Below are 7825 nucleotides of genomic sequence, written 5' to 3'. Positions count from 1 at the left end.
AAGGAACAAAACAGCAGCAGAATCACAGAACTCAAGAATGGACTAACAGGTACCAAAGGGAAAGGGACTGGGAAGGATGGGTGTGTAGGAAGGGATAAGGAAGGGGGGGAAGAAGAAGGGGGATATTAAGATTAGCATGCATGGCGGGGGGTAGAAAGGGGAGGGCTGTACAACACAGAGAAGGCAAGTAGTGATTCTACAACATTTTGCTATGCTGATGGACAGTGACTGTAAAGGGTTTTATAGTGGGGACCTGGTATAGGGGAGAGCCTAGTAAATATAATATTCCTCATGTAAGTGTAGATTAATGAAACAAAAAAAAAAAAAAAAGGCGGTTCCTGTGTGGTGACCTCCAATGAGTTCTACACAAGGGTATAAAGGGCATATAAAGGTGTAGGCAAAGGGCCTGTTTGTGTTTATACAGAGGATCAAAGCCTAATTTGGCTACCCCGAAAATGAATTAAGATATGATATGAAAAAGAACTTCCAACATCAGCACTCTCTGGAAGACTCATGCCAAAAGATGATCATCAAAAAACCCCAACAAAGATCCACGCACTGCTACAGGTGTGGATGCACTCATCCCACCAGTTCCTGAACTTGCTATCGCGTTCGCTCCTTGTGGCGGTGACGACAGCGATACGTACACAGACCTGGTTCACTTCAGTTCTTTATTCTTGCTCGGAAGGTCGGGAGAATGTGAGTGAGAAGAAGCAACAGCCGGAGAGAGCGAGTGAGAGGAAGAATGAGAGGAGAGAGACTCTCCTTCTCTTTCCTGCTTACGCCTTATATAAAGGAAGCTGGCCTATGGTGATCAAGATCATGCGTGACCTTTAAGCTGATTGGTAGCATGCCTTCTGCATGAGTTGAGCACGAGCGCGGAAGCATGGGGCAAGCCTATAGGAGCAACTTCCTTATGCTAATGCCACCAAACCAGGAAGGGTGGTGCCCAGGAAGCGGGCGCCATCTTAGGGCGTTGGTCAGCTACAGTGGAACGGCGGTGTTCAGCCATAGTGGGACTCAGCCTCAGCCGTAGGCCGGCCCCTACATCTCCCCCCTTTTTGTTTTTTAACACAATGAGGCTCGGGGACCGTGCCTGTCTTAGGTTGTCAGGGAGGCGCAGCATCCTTACCCGTCATAGGGCAACAGACAGCTAAGGTCTGCACCCTGTCTTAGGTTGGTATGCGTACCTCCTGATCTTACCCGTCTTTGACTACTGGTCCAACATATTGAGCTACACCCTAGGGGAGATGCCTTCCTCTATAGCTGCCATGGCCTGCACCAGAGCCATAACAGACTTTTCTCCCAAGTAGGAGAAGACCTACAAGGAGTAATATACCCATAACACCCATGCCTGACCAGGCTTTGGTGGCATTTAGCACGGCTTCAGCAAACTGAGCTACAGACAGCGCCTCTACCTTTTGGGAACTAACATTCAATATTTCTAGCCATAGCTGAGTGGTGAGCACGTCAAACTCACTGGACCAATTGGTGGATAACATCTTGCCTAATTCCCTGGACAGATTGGCAGCTTTAGAGAGGTTATGAAAAGGAATGCCAGTAACACATAGAGCTGTCAAAGGGCAGATATGGGAGATTAAGTGTACTATTGGTAGAGAAAAAGGCGGGAAAGGTATGTGCAGTTTCAGTCACCGGGAGTGGTAGAGGCCAAGCCTTCACCAGACCCCAAAGTTCTCTGGGTTCCGCTATCGCCTGCTGAAGGATCAGTAGCAGGATCAGCATCAGTGGGGTCGGCATCTTGCACTTCCGGTTCTGGTCTTGCCACTCTCCGTGTCAGGCGTTCAGGCACCCAGATGGGATTGTTTCGGTCCTGTGGGAAAACACAAACAGAGCCTCGGTTCCAGATTAACACTGGATCCGGCCTTTCCATGATCCTTCCATTACATCCTTCCACATAACTGCAGGCATGTCTTTAGGCCTGGAACGGCGATTATGCCGCTCTGCTGCACTGTGGCCATCTTTGTCCAATGTCAAAAAATTTAAAATGAATAATATGATGTTAAGTTTGTCTCTGGGGGATCTGAAGTCTGCCCCATTCCCCCTTTTTGTTTATAGAGAGCATTTTTAAGGTTCAGGTTGGTGCGCTCTACCACGCCTTGCCCTTGAGGGTTGTAGGGAATACCTGTGGTATGGGTGATATTCATTACCCTTAAAAATCTAAGAAAGGATTGGGATGTATATGCTGGTCCATTATCAGTTTTTACATGCTTGGGCTTTCCCCAGGCCGAAAACGCCTGAAGGCAGTGAGTTATGACATCTGTAGTTTTTTCCCCTGTATGGCAAGAGGCGAAAATGATGCTTGAGCAGGTGTCAACAGACACATGAATATATTTCATCTTGTCAAACTCTGGAATATGAGTGACATCCATTTGCCAAATGTGATTGGGCAGTAGTCCCTTTGGATTGACTCCCTCTGAAACGGTGGGTAAGAGTGTAACACACCATTTACAACTTACTACTATGGCTCTAGCTTGGTCTCTAGTAATATTATATTTTAAGCGAAGGGTGTTTGAATTCACATGAAATTGTTTGTGAAATTGTGTGGCTTGTTCTACATGGTCAAATATCACTGAGATGTTAGACTCACGGGTCAGGGCATCGGCACGTCTGTTTCCCTCAGCAATGGGTCCTGGGAGGGAAGTGTGGGCTCTTACATGTCCAATAAAGAAAGGTGTTGATCGATCCCAGATCAGTTGTTGTAGCTTTCTAAAAATACTGGCAATGGGGGAAGACTGGCTAATATAACTTACATTCTCTAAGATGGACACAGCATTCACTACATACTGACTATCTGCTAAAAGGTTAAAAGATTCCTGTGAGAAAAGTGTAAAGGCTTGTGCTACAGCCAACAGCTCTGTTTGTTGGGCTGAAGTGGTTGGAAAACTGTATGTCCAAGATTGGTCACCAGTGACCACAGTCCCGATGCCATTCTTTGACCCATCAGTGAACACCACCTTAGCCTTGGGTATGGGATTACATCTTGTGTTTTTAGGAAAGATGACGGGATTAGAGAGGCAGAACTGTAACCAAGGATGTTTTGGGTAGTGGTTGTCAAAGGAAGCATTGGTGATGGTGTAAGCAACAGCCCATGCATCACAGCATGCAGTAAGACATTCAATCTGCTCAGCAGTATAAGGTGTTATTATTATGTTTGGGGGAATCCCAAATGTTTTTATAGCTGTCCTGATTCCCTTGATGATCAGATCAGCTATACTCTGAGGATACCATCTTAATGTTTTTCCTGGAGAGTGGGCCAGATATACCCAGAGAATTGGCCCTTCCTGCCAAAGTACCCCTGTTGGGCTATTATTACTGGGTATCACTATAAGGAATAGCAATTTGCCATAGTCTATTCTATCTACCTGGGCAAGCTGCAAGCGGGATTGGACTAGGCTCAAGGCTTCCTTGGCTGGCTTGCTTACTGAGAGAGCGCGGAGATGATAAATCAGAATCGCCCTTCAGTATCTCATATAATGGACTGAGCTCTTCATCTGTAAGCTTTAGGAATGGCCTTACCCAATTTATATCTCCAAGGAGTTTTTGAAAATCATTGAGGGTGCTTAGATGATCTGTTCTTATGATCACTTTTAATGGTCTAACAATAGTATCTTCCAATTTTATTCCTAAATACTGTTTGGTACAAGTTACCTGCACCTTTTCTGGTGCTAGTTCTAAGCCCCATTGTTTAAAATGTTCTTGCAAGAAGCAGAGGCCTTCTTCTACTACACTGTTCCTTTCATGACATAAGAGAATATCATCCATATAATGATAGATAATCACTTCAGGGAACCTTTTCCTAACTTCTGCCAGGGCCTTATGTACAAACAATTGGCACATAGTAGGGCTATTCGCCATGCCTTGTGGCAACACCTTCCATTCATACCGCTCATCTGGGTGACCATGATTGACGGCTGGTACCGTGAAGGCGAACCTTTTACAATCCTCAGGATGAAGAGGGATGGAAAAGAAACAATCTTTGATATCTATTACAATGGTCTTCCAATCTTTTGGCAGGGCCATAGGCAATGGTAAACCTAATTGTACTGATCCCATGAGAATCATCTGTTTATTTACAGCTCTTAGATCATGCAGCAATCTCCATTTTCCTGATTTCTTTCTTATGACAAATATGGGTGTATTCCATGGGGAAGTAGAACTTTGAAGATGCCCTGCGGCAATTTGCTCTTGCACTAATGTGTGGGCTGCTTCCCTTTTCTCTTTAGTAAGGGGCCACTGAGGAACCCACACGGGCTCCTCTGATCGCCATTGTATTTTTAGTTCTTGTCTGTCCTCAATGGCCCCGAGGAAAATCCCAGTCCTGGGCCTCCAATCCTACTGGGTACCACTCCTGAGAGCGGGATGGGTGTCTCTCTGCCAGTCAAGTTTTTTCCTATGCCTCCAATCCCTGTATGGCCCTGCTTCCTCATAATGGACTTTGCCTGATTACTATAGAAGGTTTCTGTTGTTAGTTGAAGATTCATCTGGGTCAGTATGTCTCTTCCCCAGAGAGACACTGGTATGCTCAGCACATAAGGTTGAACTACTCCCTCATGCCCTTCCGGATCTTTCCAGGGGAGTGTGGCAGCACTACATAATGGGGCTTGAGCTATGCCCAGCCCTCTTAGAGTCTGAGCAGCTCGGTTTAGAGGCCAATCTTTAGGCCACTCAGCTTCCCTTATAATGCTGCGATCTGCCCCTGTGTCTAATAGTCCTAAGAAGTTCCTATCTCTAATCTTCAGGACAAGCATAGGCCTGTCTCCCAGCTCCATTGTGAAACAGGTCAGAGGGGCCCCAGATGATCCAAATCCTGATTGACCTCTTTTCATGTTTTTATGTCCATATTGTCTATGCTTACTAGGAAGCATAAGAATTTGAGCAATGCGGTCTCCAGAAATGATGGCTGTAATGCCTCTTGGGGAGGAGACCATAATCTTTACTACTCCCTCATAATCTGGGTCAATAACTCCAGGGTGTACTATCAATCCTGCTTTGGTTGTGGAATTCCGGCCCAATAGGAGTTCCACTGTATCCTTAGGTAATGGACCTTTAAAATCTGACTCTACTAACTGGACCCCCATCTCGGGTGTCAATACGAGTCTGGTGGTGGCACGGATGTCCACTCCTGCGCTCCCTGCAGTGGCTCTCCTTGGTTCTTCAACTCCAAGCTGGATCCTTGATCTGTCAGATGAAAATGTGTCCTGGGAATTTGTTGGATCACCCCATACATTTGAGGGCCCTGAGGTGGGGGGCCTGGCCTCCCGTATTTTGCCTGCTGCGGGGGTAGTGGGCGTCCCTCCACATCTACTACTGATCTGCACTCTCTTGCCCAATGGTTTCCTTTTCTACATCTGGGACATAATCTCGGTTGTGGTTTGATGTTGGTCACACTGGCTCCTCCTCCACCTAATTTCGGGCAATCTCGCTTTAAATGACCCATCTGCTTGCAATGGAAGCATGCCCCGGGAGGGGTACCCCTGCTATGCGCCTGTTGCAGTCTCTGAGTTATGGCTGTGGCTATCACTTGTCCTTGCACTACACTATCATTGATGTCTCGGCAAACTTTGAGGTACACATTTAAATCTTTATTTTTCCAAGGCCTGATAGCTTCTTTACACCATTTCACCATTTATTTGCTTGCTCATAGGCCAACTGTTTTACTAGGGGCATGGCTGTGTCAGCATCTCCAAATATACGGCCTGCGGTTTGCATCAGTCTCGCCAAGAAATCTGCGTAAGGCTCATTTGATCCTTGGAGTACTCTGAATAGTTGACCCTGTAAATCACCAGAGCCCTGGAGTGTTTTCCAGGCCTTGACAGCTGCTGTAGCTATTTGCATATACACTGCAGGCGGGTAATTTATCTGATTATGCTGTCCTAAGTAAGGTCCTGTGCCCATCAGCATCTCTAGGTTCCACTGATTGTTCCCTGCGGCAGCGTTACGCTGGGCAGTGTCTTGTGAAAGCTCTGCCCACGCAGTTTTGAATAGCAGGTATTGACCTCCAGTAAGGCATGAGGCTCTGGCTACATCAGCCCAATCATCTGGTGTTAGATTCTGAGTGGCTAATGACTCCACTATGGCCACAGTGAACGCTGCTTGCACTCCATAGGTGGTGGCAGCTTCCTTTAGGCTTTTTACAAGCTTAAAATCTAGGGCTTGATGGTATCTTTGCTGGGTGTTTGGATCTTCTATTACTGGGAAGGCTGCATTCCCCTCCATGGTTAGCCATTCCCTCCATCTATTCTTGCCCAATTGTTCTTGCACCCCTGGCCACCACAACATGAGTAACTCTGGTAAGGGGGTGGCTCTGCTCTATAGATTGGAGAGCAAAATGGATGATTTGGGGCGGTTGGCACAATCACTTCTACCTTACTGCTCTTATTGGGGAGAGGGGCCGAACTAGTCTCTCCTTCCTCTCTGCTTATTCTCAGTTGGCTCAGTGAGGGGTACAATGTGGGCTGATGTCCTCTCTGAGCAGCCCTAGCCTCTAACTCTTTTCCTGATAATTCTTGGTCCTCTTCCTCATCAGAGGACCCCCCCTGTGTAGATCCTCTTTCAGATGCTCTCGCAGAGGCTCTTTCTTCTTTCACTTCCTCAAGAACCTCCTCTCCTTCCCTTATGGCCTCTCTACAACTAGGTTTATTCTCCTTTAGGCAGCTCCTAACCAGTCCCCATATGGGGAGCGTCCCAGCCGGGAGCGGCTCCCTGCGATCTGCGTTGCGCAGATCCTCGCCTAACTTTTTCCACACGGGGGTAGTGATTCTTCCTGCATCTAGGAACCACGGAGCATGCTTCTCTACTGTGTGGAGGAAAGCCCTTGCGGTTTTTGTTTTTAATGGTGTTCCGTTGCCCCTTAGGAGTGCTCTCAAAGGCTCTTCTGCTCTCAGTCTAGACCCTTCAGACCCCATGTTAATAGTGAAGAGATTAAGATATACTCCTGATGTCTATAGGTAGGGGGTACTCTTATCACTAATTTACATTCGTCACTATACCACGAACTTTCCTTGCTTCGTTGCTATCCCGTGAACTTTCACTGGCACCCTTACTTCATCTAACATTCTTAGCAACAACAAACACAATAATAAGCACAAGGATGAACAAGATGAACAGACAGAATAGAAATCCCCACCTCGGCTGCTTACTTTCGTTTTGCTTGTTGATCCACTCACCCTCCTCTTTCGAGGTGCCCTCCCGAACGATCCTTCCGAATGGAGTCCACTGGTACTGCTTCAGGGTAAGAAGCTCTATGGCGTCCGTGTCCGCCAGTTTCTCCTCTGGGTGGTTGGAGAAAAATTCCCGGGTTTCGGCACCAGATATCGTGTTCGCTCCTTGTGGCAGTGACGACAGCGATATGTACACAGACCTGGTTCACTTCAGTTCTTTATTCTTGCTCGGAAGGTCGGGAGAAGGTGAGTGAGAAGAAGCAACAGCCGGAGAGAGCGAGTAAGAGGAAGAATGAGAGGAGAGAGACTCTCCTTCTCTTTCCTGCTTATGCCTTATATAAAGGAAGCTGGCCTATGGTGATCAAGATCATGTGTGACCTTTAAGCTGATTAGTAGCATGCCTTCTGCATGAGTTGAGCACGAGCGCGGAAGCATGGGGCAAGCCTATAGGAGCAACTTCCTTATGCTAATGCCACCAAACCAGGAAGGGTGGCGCCCAGGAAGCGGGCGCCATCTTAGGGCGTTGGTCAGCTACAGTGGAAGGGCAGTGTTCAGCCATAGTGGGACTCAGCCTCGGCCGTAGGCCGGCCCCTACAACTTGCCACTGGAATGAAGAAGAAGATATCTAAGCTGGCCTGTGCATA

At 47.3% G+C, this 7825-nt stretch overlaps 1 long non-coding RNA gene across 2 annotated transcripts; it reads right to left on the bottom strand.

Moving 5' to 3' along the window:
• Positions 1–657: 657 nt before the first annotated feature.
• Positions 658–7395, bottom strand: LOC130682707 (uncharacterized). 2 transcript variants are annotated; one of them, XR_008995999.1, is made up of 2 exons: positions 7161–7395; positions 658–1831 (listed from the first exon to the last, which is right to left on the bottom strand). It is a non-coding gene; the product is annotated as an uncharacterized LOC130682707 (long non-coding RNA). The 2 variants fall into 2 exon arrangements; XR_008995998.1 differs by having other exon boundaries at positions 7188–7395.
• Positions 7396–7825: the final 430 nt, after the last annotated feature.

This window comes from Manis pentadactyla, chromosome 2 (assembly GCF_030020395.1).
Source record: "Manis pentadactyla isolate mManPen7 chromosome 2, mManPen7.hap1, whole genome shotgun sequence".
Classification (NCBI taxonomy): domain Eukaryota; kingdom Metazoa; phylum Chordata; class Mammalia; order Pholidota; family Manidae; genus Manis; species Manis pentadactyla.
This window is presented reverse-complemented; position numbering and strand designations above follow the sequence as displayed.